This window comes from Manis javanica, chromosome 2, assembly GCF_040802235.1.
Source record: "Manis javanica isolate MJ-LG chromosome 2, MJ_LKY, whole genome shotgun sequence".
Taxonomy (NCBI): domain Eukaryota; kingdom Metazoa; phylum Chordata; class Mammalia; order Pholidota; family Manidae; genus Manis; species Manis javanica.
This window is the reverse complement of record NC_133157.1, coordinates 108,444,292-108,461,776: the sequence shown is the minus strand read 5'-3', so window position 1 is coordinate 108,461,776 and position 17,485 is coordinate 108,444,292. Positions and strand designations below refer to the sequence as shown.

Sequence of the window (17,485 nt, the reverse complement as noted above, 5' to 3'; positions counted from 1 at the left end):
AATTTTCAGTGGCATTTTCCTTTCTGTAAGTCCTCTGAGGAGCCCACATTTGTCACACAGTGGAGAAAGATACAAAAGAGACAGGGAAACCAAAGCTGGGATCAGGAGGGTCACTGCCCACAGATGGTGGACAAATGATGCAGTTTATTTTCTAAGCACCACTTATATACACAGGCTCATGATGATGTCACTTCCAGACTAATCTCATATCCAGTGATCTCACTTCCCGTGATATCACTCTCCAGTGCCTGGATCTAGTGATGTCACTTCCGAGGTGACATCACTTCTGGCCCTCCACACCTTCCCATTCCATTTCCAGGTCTGTTGCACAAGGAAGACTTCCCTGAATGTGTCCCTCTCCGGGTGGAACATGGAGTAAAAGATGAAGACCCTTGTTACAACGTAATTTATCGCAGCTCCATCAGACAAAATGCCACTGGTGACATCAGGGGAGCCTTGCTTCATGGTGATGTTTAATGCCTCAGATAGTGGTAAGGATTCTGGTCTTGGCAGATAGTACAGACCTGACAGAGGACCACTCTGACAGGCAGTCCCTCTCCAGCACACCTGCGGTTGATCGCAGCTAGTATTTCACTTCTCAATTCTGCCTTTCCTTCCCCTGCACAGATTTTAATCCCTAATAAATATGTTGCACCCCAAACTGAATCTCAGGGTCTGCTCCTGGGACACCCAACCTCTGACATCCACTGCCAACTGAGTTAGCCTCTCATGCCCTACCCCATCCCCACACCCTGTTGTTGGTCTTAGGGCAGAAAGAAGACAGCAGACTAGGGACAGCACCCCCTCAGCACACAGACTAGGAGTCATATGTGGAGTCTGTTGATCTGGTAGCACATCCCTCTGCTCAGGGCACTCCTGGTTTGGAGACAGAGCACTAATCTGGATACACTTCTGGGTGTTCCTGGGATGCTGGCCATGCCTCTTGCCTCACTGTTCAAGTGGGGCAAAAGCCTCCTCCAAGTGTTCAAAAAGGGAGTTTTCAATGATGTTGGCATTTCCTCCTCTGGCCTCTGCTCCCCTGCCAGCACACCTCCCTGTGTGTCCCTGAGGGACTGGCAAGCCTTCAGGTGAAGCCCACAAGCCCCATGTCCAGACCCTCCTCTCTGGCCCAACCCCTCCCAACATCCTTGAAGATGGGGCTCCTGTGTGCCTCCCGAAGGCCAGCTGGCAGAGTCCCTGCAGTGTGCTGCCCTGGGGCGCTGCCTCCTTCTGTCTGCCTCCAACTCCAACATGTCCCCTGAGGTTTCCTCAGAACAGCAATGCCTAATGAACACATTTGGGAGAGAGCCAAGGAAATGTTTAAAATTCTGTCCTATGGTACAAATTTGGGAATGGCAGCAAGAGGAGTCCCAACCCTGGAAAAGAGCATTTCCCACTACTCTGCACTCTTTGGTGGTGGTGGCAGTGGGGGTGGGGGTTCAGATCAGTTACTGTTATTTTTCTGGTCCTCTGATTAATAGCTGCCTGCTAATTAGCACATGAACAACTATGAATATTTATTTTAAAATACAGAACTTGGCTATGAAAGAATTGAGGAAATGACATTATTTCCTGTTCAACCAGATGATTTGCCCATGGGTATTTATGTCCTTATTGGGAAAGTGAAGGGACTCACCTGTCTTGCAATAACAAAAAGGGAGATTCACTTAATTACAGCCAGGAGGGGGTAGAAGGCTGGGTGCAGGAGCTAAGCTAGAACCTACTAGCTAGAGGTCAGCAAGGTCCAGGGCCCCCTCAGCCCTGGAGGGAGAGCTGGGGCCCCAGAGCACAGGCTGCTGGTGACAGTCTCGCTGCACATGAAATGCAAACATCTTCGTTTTTTTTTCACTCTGGGTAATTAAGATAATTCTGTTTGAAGTTACAATTTCTGGCTCAACTCGAAGAGGCCTGCTCTTATTTCTTGAATCTGTGCCCACAGTTTGTAGGTTTTCTGCATGGCCTGTCTGGCTGGGTGACTCTGGACAATGTTTTCAGGAGCTGTCAGCCATGTGCGGCTGTGGAAGAGGTAAATGTATATGCACAGAAATTGCACAAAAACGGCAGCATCGCACAGAACACAGACAATATTTTTCCAAAGACCCTAAATTTAAAGCTTCCTTTGGTGACTTGGGGAACTTCCTGTGTAGGCATGGTTTAGGTGTCACATACTGAGGAGCTGAGAATTGATGAGATCACTTCTCAGCGCCCCTGGGACCTTTCTAGTTTACTCTGATTTTAAGGATGGGTTTTGGAATTAAACCACTGGGGTTGGTCTGGCCATAGCCCTGCTCAAAACCAGACATTACATAGGCATTAGGAAGAGGTGTTGTTTGGTGCAAGGGGATGATTGTGCCTCTTATCCCCTAGGTTTTTCTAAACCAAGAAGATTTGTCCTGTGCTTAGAGTGTAGAACTCTGGGCTTTCAACCATGAGCCCTGAGCAGGGAATCTGAGCAGCCAGTATGGAGAACAGTTAGGTTCCTCACAAAATTAAAAATAGTACTACTATATGATCTGGCCATTTCACTGCTGGGTATACATATCCAAGGCAGATTAAATCACTATCTTGAAGAGATATCTGCACTCCCATTTCATTACAGTAGTATTTACAATAGCCAAGATATTGAAACAATCTGTGTCTGTCAACAGATGAATGGGTAAAGATGCGGTGTGTACATACATACATGTGTGTGTATATATATATATATATATATATATATATATATATATATATACACACATATATATATCCGATGGAAATACTACTTAGCTATAAAAAGAAGAAAATCCTGCCATTTGTGACAACATGGATGGACCTCGAGGGTATTATGCTTAGTGAAATAAATTAGAGAAAGACAAATACTGCATGGTATACCTTATATGTGGCATCTTTATTTAAAAAAAACCAAATTCATAGAAACAGAAACTAGAAAAGTGGTTGCTAGATTCTGAGGCTGTGGGAGGAATAGAGAGAAGCTGGTAAAATGGTACAAAGTTTACCTGTAAGATGACTAAGAGCTGAGGATCTTATATAAAACCTGGTGGCAACACTGTATTGGTGTATAATTGGGGAAAAGAAGTGAGAAATCAAATACAAAAAAACCCAATGATGCTTCCCAAGATGAGCACTGGTAAGACCACCACCAGGCTCCTTAACTGAAGTAGCAAAAATGAACTCTGCATTTACAGAGCTTGTCTCTAGGCAACCCATGGCTGTCCTTCCAGCTAACCACAGGGACATTCTATACCAGGTCCCTCACAGCGACAGTGCTAATACTGACCTCCTGGGGGGCTGCTGCAAGGAGCAGAGGAGACGACACACTAAGACTATGGAGAATCGCATCAGGCACAGTAAGTATTTACAGTATTGAATCATCCTTGCTCTGTTACCCAGCATCTGTAAATGACAGTGGTCACAAAGTGCATGCTATCTACATGCAGCCACAAACTTCATTATCAATATTTGAGAGGTATATGTTAACCAATCATGCCTTGATTCTCCAGTTCTAACCCTTTATTACCAGATAACCATAAAATCATAGACTCGGGGAAATTACTTTGGCTACCTATATTTAATTATTTCTACTCCATCTTATTCTATCAAGGAATTGAAACCACATATATAAAATGAAATATAAATTCAAAAATTAACTTGGTACATCAGGGAAAACATAGGAGAGATAAAATGTGTATATATATTGAAAACTATGGATGTCTTTAAAAGCACTTTTTAAAAGATGCAGCAATTTTATCATACATACATATTTTATATGTAACATAGTTTTTATCTGTTTTATATGTAATATATAATTTAAATTCTATATTTTATTTAAATTATAAACAAAAGTTAGTGTGAAAATAAACAGGTCACAGAAATGATGGACATGAAGATAAAGCTGGGATGCACATTTGCTTCTAAGAGAAAGAGAAAGATGATTAGCAACATTGTCCAAAAGGAAAGCACACCAGTACTGCAGGAAGACAAACAAGTACATAAAAAGCATCTCCTGACACTTGGGTATTAAAAAATGTTTTGCCTGGTTTTTCCTATGGAAATCCTAAGAACAACTGTGGCACTGTCCTCCCCACGCCTGCACCATGAAGGCAGTAGTTGATTCAGATGAGATTATCATTCTGTCCTTCAATGTATTCCAAATGAAGAAAGCCAAGCATGGTGAAGGCAACTGTGGAAGCTCAAGACAAGACATTCTAGTCAGAGACCTTCCTGTGGACCCGGCATCATCTAGGGGAACTGCATGCACTTCAAGTGCTCTTCTATTTTATAGGGTTCCTCTCAACTGTTTTGGGGGAAAAAAAAGATAGCAGCAGATGATTTGAGATGATACTTTTTGGGAAGAGTCTAGGCTGGATTATATTTAATATTTTTAAATGTCTTTTTGGGGGATTCAGTATTAGATGATGTATGATAAAATTGCTGCATCTTTTAAAAACTGCTTTTAAAGACATCCATAGTTTTCAGTATCTTTATTAGATTTATTTGGTACTTTATATTTTAGGACTCTGTGCTAGGAAGAAATTGACAAACTGCTGTGCTTTCAGGCATTTGGTGATGCATTTGGCACCAGAAACTCAGATGCAAATTTTACATTTAATATCAATAACTCTCCTTCACCTAGGTTTTCTAGAATAACTTGCACCTTACTTCGATCTCATCCTGTTGATGGTTCTATACTATTTGAAAGGTTCTATACTATTTTGCACCATTTATTATAAGTGACCTTAGCACTTTTTTGAAAGAAGATGAGGCATGAGTTTAAAATTAAAAATGCGAGCATGTATGGCTTTCATCCTCCCGGCCAAAGGCAGCTGCCGCACCCCTCACACCCAGCATGTCACATACACACACCACCTACGAAGAGCAAAGCGATGAAAGCCAGAAGTCATAGGCCAGCTGAGTCTGTTCCTTTCAGAACCTCCTCAGAAGCCTCCCCTGCCCTCCCGCCACCAACCTCTCCTTGATGTCACTGCTTAGAATGGGTCACATCACCACCCTTAGGCTGCAAAGGGCACCAGCGTGGCAGATATTTCAGTTGGAAATAGAGTTCCTTAAACTCTTGGTTCTGTCAGTAATAAAGAAGGTAAGAGAGGACATATGTAGGCATTTCAGACTGTCAGCCACAATGTTCGTAATTTCACACTGACAAAAAAATAGAAAGCAGTCATATCTTGTGTTTGACTACAGCTATAAACCAACAGATATGGGAAATATCACCGAAATGCTGAGAGCAATTGTCTATGGGTGGTGGGATTACAAGTGATATTTATTCTACTGTATGTACTTTTCTATGTTTTGTTTTATTAAATATCTAGCCATTTATAATGAACAAAGTAAATTAGTATTTACAAAATAAAGTGTATTTTCTGTTTATGTTCACCTTATTGCTAGACTTCTCCAATTGGTCACTCAGAGTATCATCCCAAACATGATACAATAATATCATTTTTTGTGGATGCCGATGGGTTGCAGTCTTTCTCATCCAGTCTTTTTGTTTTTAAATACGGTCCCTGCTTTTAAGAGTTTAAATCTGGTGGAATATAGATTACACTACATGACACGATCAGAGAAGTGGCAGAAAATGGCAGGGTTTGGTTCAGCTGAAAGAACACACAACCAGGATGCAAGACAAAATCCCACCAGTGCACCTCAGTGTCTGTGGCATCTTGGGTGGGATCATTAACCGTTTTGAGACCCAGTGGCCTCCATGGTAAAACAAGGGCATGAACTATATGATTTCTAACAGTCCTTTTGACCTTGGGATTCTGCTTACTTTAGCCTCACATCAGCTTCCCTCAGTGCTCATGGCTATGGCCTTCTGAGGCATTAATCCTGATGGTGCAGCCCACACTGAAACTATGCCCTGTTTTACCCTCTACTTCTAAACATATTTCTCTCTCCTTTTGTGATTTACTTTCTGCCTTCAGACCTGGAAGTGTGGGCAATGCTCAAGCATCAGCCTTGTCCTCATCAACTAAGCAGTGGGCCCCATCAGACAGCTTTAAATGCAGGTGCCACGAAGGGATCGGCACTTTGGTGTAGTCACTCAAGCTGTAAAGTGGGGACCCAGGGGGAGGCAAGGAGGCCAGTGGGGAGGCTGCAACTCTCTAGCTCTGTGCCACACAGCTAACTCAGTTTAGGTACTCCCCATCAGGGTCTAATTTAATCTACTAGAAAAGGGCTCAGAAAGACCCAACTGCTTTAGTCCCTTGGAACTGTGAGAAATGGGAAAGGTAGATGTGGAGCAAACCAGACCTGCAGGAGAGGAGGCCCTACATTTTCTTTGTGTGTGTGTTTTTTTAAAGCCTCAAGCTTAGAAGAAAAAAAATCCAATAAACATATTCTCTTCTGAATTTCCTGACTGCCCTTAGCCAGCTCTCAGCAAGAAAAGCCAAGTTCTTGTAACCACTGTGGGGAAGGCCAATAGGCTGACAGTTGGATATCAATATTTACATTCTGTTATCACGTCTGTTGAGGAAGCCCAGGCCTAAGTAGCTAAACTGAATTATTCTAGTTTTATCTCTCTACTGCTGGGTTCTGAAAAAACACTTCCTCTTTTTGAAAGCACAGGTTTTGTTAAGGTCAATATAATTTTTTCCCCCTAAATACTGTAAAGAGTTCTCACCCCAAGAGATAACCCATCTCTAACTCAGTCGGCACTCAGTATATTAGAAGCACAAAATGATGGACATGGCTTATAAGAGAACATTAAAACAATCTGCCATCTGCAAGACACTACTTGAAACTTCAGTGAACAACAAGGAAAACAGACTTTAAGTGACACTGACAGGAGTCAGCTGTGAGCAACAGCAAAGGGAAAACGTGTGAACGGTCCAGGAGCCCTTTCTGGACTTGGATTGTGTTAAAAAGGAACTGCCAAGGGAAACTTTAGGAGCATTGACTGACCACCCAGTGTAGAGGCAGCACTCTGCCTGCCACAAATAATGGGAAGGTTGCCAGACATGCCCTTTGACTGGGAGGAAAACCCCCCACCTCTGTGAGAGACACCCTTAGCTAGATACTGCTCGTGGCATCAAGTGCCACAGAGCCTAAATGGTTTACCTTTCTCCAGAGTCATACCTTTTTCCCCTGTATCTTCCTTTCCTTCTCCCATTTTCATCTTCCTGAGATATGCAGAGATGCAGTTTGGAAAGATCCAGTTATCGATGGTCCTTATTGTCTGCATTACACCTGGCTTTGTATACACGAGGTCAGTGCCTAGCAGGTAGCTCTGCTAAAGGATTTCTTTCTCTTGAAAATAACATAAGCATCCATATGTCTGTTTTACAAAGTGTGAAATGGAGGGAAACATCTTTGCTCTTTTAGTTTGGCCTTTTAATTAGTTTCTCCTTTGAGCGCACGGTGTCATTTTGAGTGCGCTGTCCGCACGCTCCCTCTCCCTTACTCCCGTGTTCATGGTCCCCACAGTCGCACACAAAGATCTGAGTGGCACTTGGCATCTGGAGGCCACCTGTCAGGGTGTGTGACAGTGTGGTCCCTCACACCAGCCAACAAGGGGTGCAGCTGATCATGGACCTGTACCCACACAGTCCCTCACAAAAGGAAGTCGCCCCAAAAAGCTTTTAAAGTGTCACTTGTTGGTGTGAAGGCTCAATGGCTTCTTGAACACCATTGCAGAATTAAGGAAAAGGCTCATCATTTCTAACTGTAGGCTGGAGGTTTTTCTTTACCTGCACCATGGAGTTTGAACACACTTTAATGGGAACTTTTGCATATTTTGAGTTTAGCAGCGATTAACTGCCTTCTACATCTTAAACCTGGTGTGTTGTGGACATTTTTTGCAGGATACTTTTGTGTTTTGTTTTTGTTTTTTCAGCCCATTTCAGCTCATTTTCAGTACCCAGCATTGGTATTCCTCTAACTGAGGAATTCCCTATCTTGTGAGCATCGTAGCACTGGGGAAAATCCCAAATCCTTGTGTTCTCAGTCTCCTCTGCAGTTGGGGGCAGACATGCCCAAGCTCAAGCAGCAGAGCCACCCCAGATGTGAATCAAGCACTAGGGACATAAAGCCAGGGTAGCCCATCCAGCAGTGGGGACAGCAGCCTGGGCCTGGTGGTGTAGGCACTGCAGGCACAGAGCGGATGCTGCAGGATGCCTGCTGGCTCCGCAGACTGGTTCCTGGCAATATTTGGGTATGGTCCTTGCTGCTTCCTGTCACCCCTGGTTCCTGTTCATTCCAAAGCTAGTTCTCTAGCTACCATATGGGCTTTCTAGTATCATTTCAACACATTTAGAAATATCACCCAGGGTCAATTTCTGTTGCTCATCAAGGGCCAGGGAAGTGGAAGGGCACCCTGCACACAGTCCAAGTCAGGTGTCTTCCTAGGAAGCATGTCTTGGCATCAGTGGGCAGACCTGGAAGCCCCACCTTAGCCCAGGTCTTCTCTTTACCACCAGTCTGAGCTCCTGTCTTCAAAGGCAGCTTGATTCTGACCTCTGTTCTTTTTGATGGCAGACCAAATCAGGAACACCACCATTTGGATGAAATAACACCAAGGAACTATGATCATAGTTAGTTCTGATCTCCCCCAAGACAATGAGAACAGATTGCAGAGATAGGTTCTTGATGCTCAAACTGTTGGGTTCCATTTCTTCTGACTTCCTCACCAATATGGCTTCTATGCTATCTTATAAATAATATATATTTACATGTGCCTTATATTGGTCTTCACTGCTTTTTTTTAAGGGCAATTCTGCAAGCTGCAACCCCTTTTCTTAATAGCTAATTTTAATTATAGTAAATGTTTTTTGAAGCAGTGATCTAAGCACTATATATTTATTTTAAAAATGTAACACCACAAAAAGCTGAGAACAAAGGTTGCTGCGATGCTCATACACCCAGTAAATGGGGAACTGGGGACCGAGAAGGATTTTGTTATGGTTCTCTACCTACCCACAGACTCATAAATGGAGTGCAGACTGAATGTCTCTCATGCTTCCTTTTTAAGTATGAATTAGGGCTTTTGTAACAAGGTAGGAGCAAATGCTATGAGTATGAATTATACCTTTGAGTTGCCTCCTCAATCAAGGCAAGTCCCAGTAAAACTTGGGACAAATAATATTCCTTGTCCTTCACCCTTGGTTGAATTTTCTTTCCAGGTCCGCAGGGAGAGGGTGGGCTAGGGAGCAGAGCATCCTGCCCAGCTTCCAGGTCCCAGCAGGCTTTCCCACAGTGCACCTGATATGCTGAATAGACACCTTCTACCAAGTTTCTTGGTTTACTGAGCCTCTGAACCAAAGTTGTATGTAGAAAACCCACTCACTATTACAAGGTTATTCCACCCCAGCATATAGCACTTTATTCATAGAGAGCATGCTCTTAAAATACAATATCCACAAAAGTATAGGCTCATATGAAGAATGTCAGGTCATGGTGATAACAATGGGCAGTGGTGATGGCACTGCTGACTGAGCATTGCACTTCAAATGCAATCCAGTCCCTAGCTAACTCGCATCAGTAACTCCTCAGGCAAAAATTCACTATACCCAGTGGTCGTGCTCCCAGCAGGGACATCTGTCCCTTTCATATGTCAGCTCCTGTGTTGGCTTTTTTAGTCTCTATTGAGCCACCTGGGGGCTCAAAGCCTAGAACTTCTCTCTATTAAGTGCAAATGGCTGAAGGGCACACTTATCAGAACAACAAAAAGAATAAAAAGACATCAGACATCAGAGGCTAATATTCCTGGATTAAAAAAGAACAAAAAAAATAAAGTATCATGCATACTGCAAAAAAAAAAAAAAAAGACATCAGAGATTTCAGTGACAGTTGTGGAAAACCAAAGATATTTGGAAAGTAGAAAATAGGGTTTTTTTATTTAAAGCTACTTTCATACCTTAAATAGCTTAAAGGTTATTATATATTGTTAATAAAGACAAATTAACATAAAATAAGAGAAAGTATTGAAGGTGAGGCCAACTCCTGCTAAATATTCAGCCAGCCTACAGAGGGATATCTCATTTGCTTTCCACATATTTTTTAAAGAGGAAAGCCCAGGGTAAGATAGACCAGGGTAGAAATTCAGCTCAGGAGTCTTAGACAGGCATAAATACAAAGCAAGCTGGAATCTGAGCATCAGGGTACCCGGCAATGGACAGAGATGGTCTATGGACAGCTAAGCCTGGCATAGGGTTGACTCCCAATGGGCAGAGTCCAGTGTGTGCAGTGACCCCAGGATTGATCTGGGCTTGTGCTAGCATCAAAGGTAGTCCAATTCGGTAGGCAGAGAATGTCAGTGGAATCATAGCGGTGTCATGGATGCTAGTGGTGCACCTGGTTAAGAACAAGTTTTCAGCCAGTTCCTGGGGACATAATCTCTGGGAACAGGGATGGTAAAGGCTAGACAGGGTACCAGAACCTTGGTCAACCAAGTGGTAGTTCAGGGAAGTCTCGGGTCTTCGTGCAAATAGGAGAACCAAGAGGGAAGTCCAGTGAATACAGCAAGATTAGGAGAAGGTTTGTGTGTGCCCAGAGTACCATATATAGTTTTTTTGTGAAAGATTAATTTCATATCTTAACAGAAGATGAGTAAGTCTCCTCCATATGGCTGCCTTACTGGAGTTAATTAGGGAATTTACTAGGGCTTCCTTAGCCTATAGATAAAGGTCCTCATTGCCTACAGTTGAGTGGACCAAACCATTCTGGCTATAATAGAGCTTTATCTTTTTAGGCCTGAAAAATGTTGGAGCAGGTCAGAATCCTACTCTAATGATGAAGAACATCTTGGTAACATACTACAAATAATCCAAAGGAAAAATATGGCTGCACTACTGCAGCCCACAGCATATTCTATCCAGATCACTAGTCTTGGATAAAGTACCATACAGTCTGATCAGGGCCATACTATTTCCTATGAACATCAAGGACCTGGGAAAGGGCACTCGGCTTCTCTGCTATGGTCTGACACCTGGGTCATACTTTTAACTTCTTGGAGTCATAAAAAACAGGGTTTTTATTTGCCTCCTGTTAACTACATCAATAAGTTACAAATGTAATGAACATACTATTAAAAACATATATTGCACATAAGTATTTATAAAAATTGAAAAGATAGGTAATGGGAGAAAGTGAAAGATCTTTTAGGTCTGTTCACTGGAATTCACAAGGCAACTAGAAATCATCTCCCTAACCCTCTCCTGTTTCCCCAGCATCATAATCATATTTGCCTTGGGTGCCAAACAAAAACCCAAGCCATTTCCCAAAACTATCTGCCTTTTCCTACCTCACATCCCCAGCCTCCTCTTCACTCAGACTTGACCATTCCCCAACATGCATTAGTGATCACTGCATTGACATCTCAGCTGGCACGCCATTTCTTCGGAGCTAGAGGTCTCACTTGTGCTTTCCCAAAGACTGTCACTCTTCAACAAGTATTTAAGCACACTTCAGTACAAACTGGGAGTAAGGGGAAGGGAGGATGGCTTCTTAGAGAAGGTCAAATTTGAACTGACCTAGAATGAGCAAAATATTTAATGAATAGATCTTAGAGAAGAGCATCACGGTTATCACCCTCACCACCGCTGCCATCCCCATCATCATCAGAGCGAATACTGAGTGCATGCAGCTAGGAGCCAAGCACTGTTCCAAGCAGTCTATACCATTACATGTAATACTCAGGGCAACCATATGAGATAAATGTCAGTATTAGCTCCATAGTATTGATGCATACAGTGAGGCACTGATTAAGAAGCTCCTCCAGGATTGATCAGCTACCAAGCAGAATAAAATCTGAAACACAGAGACTGTGCTTAGAACCACTGTGCTATACTGCATAAGAAACTGAGTGAGCAAATAATAGCAGCTAAGGGGAAGCATGCAGGGTTTGAAGAAAAGCCACTGGTCAATATGACTAGACACTAATAAGAGTGTTTAGTCTCTAGAGAGATAAATGAGGCCCAATTATGCAAGGCCTTGAATTCTTCACAAATGTACTTCTACTGGAGTTATTCTGTGGCTAATAGAGAGCTATCAAAGGTGTTTTAGTAGATGAATGGTATAAAATCTGGCTTAGATGAGTAAGTTTGGAGACAGTAAATGAAATTTAGCAGATATTGCTGGTCTTCTTTCCTTAGAGCGTATTTACCTACTGAAGAACTCAGCATTCAATTTGAGTCAAGTGCAGATTCTGAAATCCATGGCACCTGAACATGAAGAAATAGGAATTCAGTTCTTCATGGACCAGTAAGTATACAATAATAGTGACTCTTGCTAACTTTATGAAACAATTATTATCCAAATCTCCTTCTTTTATGGTGTACATACAGAGTCTCCTCTGATTATTGGATGTCTTTTACTGCTGCATCTTTATTTAAAAAAGAAAAAAACACTAAATATGTTTACCCTGCGTAAGTCTTTCCACTCCACTCCAAGCATGTTGCAATTAGCAGCCAAAGCAATATGGACAGGAGCTTAGAAAGAACAATCAGAGATGTGTGAACTATGTGTACAACTGAGTTTAATTAAATCCCTTTGCTGAGAGAAATGGAAGTGCTAACAGTTACTCACACTTTTCAGCTGCTCACACCAAGCTCCCAGTGGAACCCTTGGAAGGAAACCTCAAAAGGTGGAAATTCTGCTCTGGGAAGCCCTACTGAAGTTCACCTCTGAAACAGCTCGGACTGCTTATGGTGCATAGCTTTCAACCCTTGTCAGTGGCACAGCTATGTCACTAAAGCGTGATTGCTTATGGTTAATTAGCCTAACCCATTCAGTACTAGGTTGTTGACTAAAACACAGTTTGGCTAATATTTTGGCAGCAAATCAAAAAGTATGCCCTATACTTCTATTATCACAATTTTTCATTTTTCCCTTTAAAATAAAATGTATTTTTCTACAAAATGTCTGATTATCCCCAAAATGAATTTTATTTCAGAATTCTAAATTCTCTGTTTGCTCAATTCAGAAAGTCACTGTTCATTAGCTAGGGGGATACATCTTTCAGCTAATGCAGCGCAGTGTTCAGACCAAGAGCTTATGCTGCTTAGAATCTGGCATTTCCCTGGGAATTAATGATCTTTTGTTACAGCCCTAAAAGCAGACAATGCACCTTTTTCTAGGCCAAAATAACTTTGTTCATGCATCATGGCATAGAAGTGTGGAGTCTTAGTCTGTCACTTGCCTATGCTCCTTGAGGATGATTTGAGTTTTGCTCATGGATCGCCCTGTCAATGGCTCATGTCATGGTGGAGCTGTACTCCATGTGAGTGACCAACTACATAAGTCTCTCAACTTTCATAACAGAAACGTAGATATGGCATCCACAAGGGTTACTGATATTATGAATATGTCTTTAATCAGCAGCCATTGCTGTAAAGCTCTTGCCAGAGAGTAGAGCCTTGACCTACCTATTCAGATGGTACTTCTGTGAGTGCTTCTTCCCTACTTCCCCACTTCCAATCTCCCTCAGAGTAACTACTTTACCAGAGCATAACTAACTGGAGTTTTATCAGAGTCTAACCAATGTAGGAGAACGAAAATACCCAACTCCAGCCAACTCTAGCCTTCATATCTCACCTGAAGGGGAAACCAAACAAAACAAAACTGAGAAACACTGTGAAGATCACAGGCCAGGGGCACAGGCTCACTACAAAAGAACTGAGACTTAATCACAGGACTACAGGAAGCTTCCCCTCCACCTAATACCTTACCACCTCATTAGCAAGGCCCTGTATATTAACAGGGGCATACAATGAAAGAACTGTGTGTCTCAGGCCTTATTTAAGATGAAGACTCTAAGAAAATCCAAAGAAAACAGCAGAGAATAAAACAAGGAAACCAGAAGAAATTTTTACCTTTGACATCTATAGTAATAACATGTAAACACAGGCTAACTTCTAGCCAGATAAACATAAAACCTCACACTAAAGGCCTACCTACCTAAGTTCCTTTTATATAGTATATAATGTCTGGCTTTCAACAAAAAACAGTTTGAAGAGAGAGACAGCAAACTCAGATATGGCAGAGATGTTGGAATGACCAGAGCAGGAATTGAAAATAACTATGATATGCTAAGAGCTCTGACAGAAAAAGTGAATGTCACGTAAGAACAGATGGCTAATATAAGCAGAGAGGTGGAAACTCAAAGAAAGAATCAAAGAGTAATGCTTAGAAATCAATAACACCATAATAGAAAGACGAATGCCTTTGATGGACTCATCAAGAGGCTGGCTGAGGAAAATGGCAGTGAGCTTGAAGAAATGTCAGAAGAAACATCTAAAACTGAAATGCAATGGGAAAATAAAATGAAAAAGACAGAATCAAATATCCAAGAACTTTGGGACAATTACCAAAGGTGTAACATATGCTAATGGGAATAAGAAGTAGAAAGAGGGAGAAGAATAGAAGAAATATTTGAAGCAATAATGACAGAGTTTCCAAAATCAATGACAGACATCAAACCAACAGATCCAGAAAGCTCAGGCTAAAAATAAAATTCACACAATCATATGAATAGATGCAGAAAAATCATTTGACAAAATCCAACACCCATTCATGAGCAAATTAAGAATAGAGAAGAACATCCTCAATTTGGTAAAGAAGATCTACAAAAAACTGACAGCATCATACTTAATGGTGAGAAAGTAGAAACTTTCCCAGCAAGAACAAGAACAAGGCAAGAATGCCCCCTCTCATCATTCCTTTTCAAAGTTGTACTGGAGGTCCTATTCATGCTATAAGGTAGGAAAATGAAATACAAGGTATGCGTATTGGGAAAGAAGACATAACACTGTGTTTGTTTGCAGATGATGTTATTGTCTATGTAGAAAATCCAGAAGAACAGATCAAACATCTCCTGGAACTAATTAGCAAATTCAGTAAAGTTGCAGGATACAAGGTTGATATAAAAATGTCAATTGCTTTCCATATACCAGCAATGAACAATTGGAATTTAACACTAAAAACACAATACCATTTACATTCACACACACAAAAATGAAATACTTGAAGGGCCCCCACCAGTAAGATGGCAAACTTCCGGCTTCTCTTCGGGGTCCTCAGTTCCCGCCGGCGCCACCTGAAGCCCAATCACCTCTCGCCCCCCTCCCAATCCCAGCACCTAGCCAACAGCCACCAGCCCCGTAGAAGTGACACCTCAATCAATTCATGCCCCTTCCTATATAACCCAGCACCTTTCCCTAATAAAGTGGAATTCTCCGGTGAATTGCTGCTGTGTGTCGCTCCTTTCCTTTCATTGGTGCCGAAACCCGGGAGACGGGACACCCCAACTGGGCCCTGTCTTCCCCCCGACACCAGCAGCAGCTTGCCCTCGTCCTCTTTTTCCGGCGCTGGCTCATCACACTCACCACTCCTCTCTGGCCTTTAGGTAAGTTTTCCCCCCCGGAGTGGGCCGCTCTTCCCCGAGCTATCGCAGTGCCATTGACCGTGATTGTCTGGCAAGGCCCTGACGCTCAGGGACGAGGAGGGAACTCTCCCTGCCTCAGGCCTTCACGGCTGCGGCGGACCCTCAGGCCCCTCCTCCGACAGTCATAAACGCACTCACCGCTCCTTTCATTAGTGCTGAAACTTTTTAGGCAAAATTTCCCCGGGTTGGGCCACTCTCATCGCAGCACCATTGACCGTGATCGTCTGGCAAGGCCCTGACGCTCGGGGACAAGGAGGGAACTCTCCCCGCCTCAGGCCTTCACGGCTGCGGCGGACCCTCAGGCCCCTCCTCCAACAGCCATAAATGAGGTGACTCCTTTGCGGATGAGAACGCTCCCTTTTCCCCCCCTCCTCCTTCCGTTCCTTCTGCCGAAAATTCCTAGTACTAGGTTCCTTGTGACTCTGGCAGTCTGCCTTCTTAGAGAAGTCTAGGTGACGACCCACACTTCCTAAGAAATTCTGACTCATATACAAGTTTCTGCAGACCACCAAAGATCATCGGGGATGCCCTTTGTCTCCTTGCGGTCTGCTCCCAGTCCAAGGATCTCCTTTCGTCTTCCCCTGTTTGTCTCCTTCTCTGTCCTTTAGCCATGGGAGCCTCCTCATCCCTCCCTAAAGATCCACCTCTTGAATGCCTGCTTAAGCATCTGGCTACCCTCTCCCTGATGCCTGATATAAAACCAAAACTTCTCCGTAAATACTGACTGCTCCCAAGATTGGCCAACATACCCCCTAGACAATAACAACCAATGGCCCGCAGAGTGAACTCTTGATCCTAACATCACTTGTGATCTTTTTAACTACTGCCAGCACCTGAAAAAATGGAAGGAGATTCCCTATATCGAAGTTTTTTGCCTCCTACCCCCAAATCCCGGCCTCTGCACCACCTGTTCCCCACCCCAAGTTCTCCTAGCCTGCAAGCTATCTCCCTCCCCTCCACACATTCCCAGTCCCTCTTCGATTACCTTTGACTCAGCCGATGAACCTCCACCATACAGGCTTCCCCCTTCGGCCCCTCCCCTCCCCTACAACCCCTACGCCCTCTTCCACCGTCGCCGCCGCCTCCACCTCCTCCCCCGCAGAAGCCTCCCGTCCTCTCCCTTCCCCCTCCTCTCCTACAACAGCCCCTCCCCCTTCCTCCACCACCATCTCCTCCCTCACCTCACCCCCTCCGCCTTCATCCCCCTCATCTTCCCCCCCCACGCAGATCGAGCCTGAGCCTTTCAGCCCCCCTCTAACTATGTCCCAGGATCCATCTTTGCCCCTATCACCTGTCTCTCCCCCACAGACTGAGCCAGAACCCTTCAGTCCCCCTCAGACTCGGTCCCGAGGGCCTCCCAAAATTATCGCCCCCCTCCGGGAGGTAGCAGGATCCAAAGGCATCATGTGCGTTCATGTCCCTTTCTCCTTAGGAGATTTAGCCCAACTTGAGAAACGCCTAGGTTCCTTTTCCACTGATCCCATGACATACATCAGGGAGTTTCAATGGACCCTTCAGTCTTACAGCCTCACACATCATGACATTTTTATGCTCCTGGCCAATACCCTCCTTCCTGAAGAGCGTAGACGAGTTTGGGACTTCACCCAAACGCACGCTACCGAAACCCACAGGACTGACCCCACCTATCCCCCTGGCCCCACCGCTGTCCCCGAACAAGACCCACCCTGGGATTATAACACCGCCGTGAGTCTCTGCTCTCGAGATATCTTCACCTGCTGCTTAATAGCAGGTCTGAAAAAGGCAGCTCATAAAGTAGTCAATTTTCAAAAGCTCCAAGACATAATTCAAAGGAGGGACAAAACTCCCTCCGAGTTCTTAGACAGACTCACTCAAGCCCTATTACAGTATACCAGCCTAGACCCAGAAACGCCTGACCTGTCCTTATGACATGTCCTTATGACATACTTCCTGGCTCAAAGCTACCCCGACATTAAAGCTAAACTCAAAAAGTTAGAACAGGGCCCCACTACCCCACAGTCTGAGATCCTAACAGTGGCCTTTAAAGTCTTCCATAACTGGGAGGAGGAGAAAGAACACCATAAACAAAAGGCTGATCAGGCCAACTTC

The 17,485-nt window shown here is 43.7% G+C and overlaps 1 long non-coding RNA gene across 2 annotated transcripts in view; it reads right to left on the bottom strand.

Moving 5' to 3' along the window:
* Positions 1 to 17,485, bottom strand: part of LOC118970139 (uncharacterized) — a 129,774-nt gene that overhangs the window by 33,034 nt on the left and 79,255 nt on the right. The gene's annotated exons all lie outside the window — the stretch shown is intronic.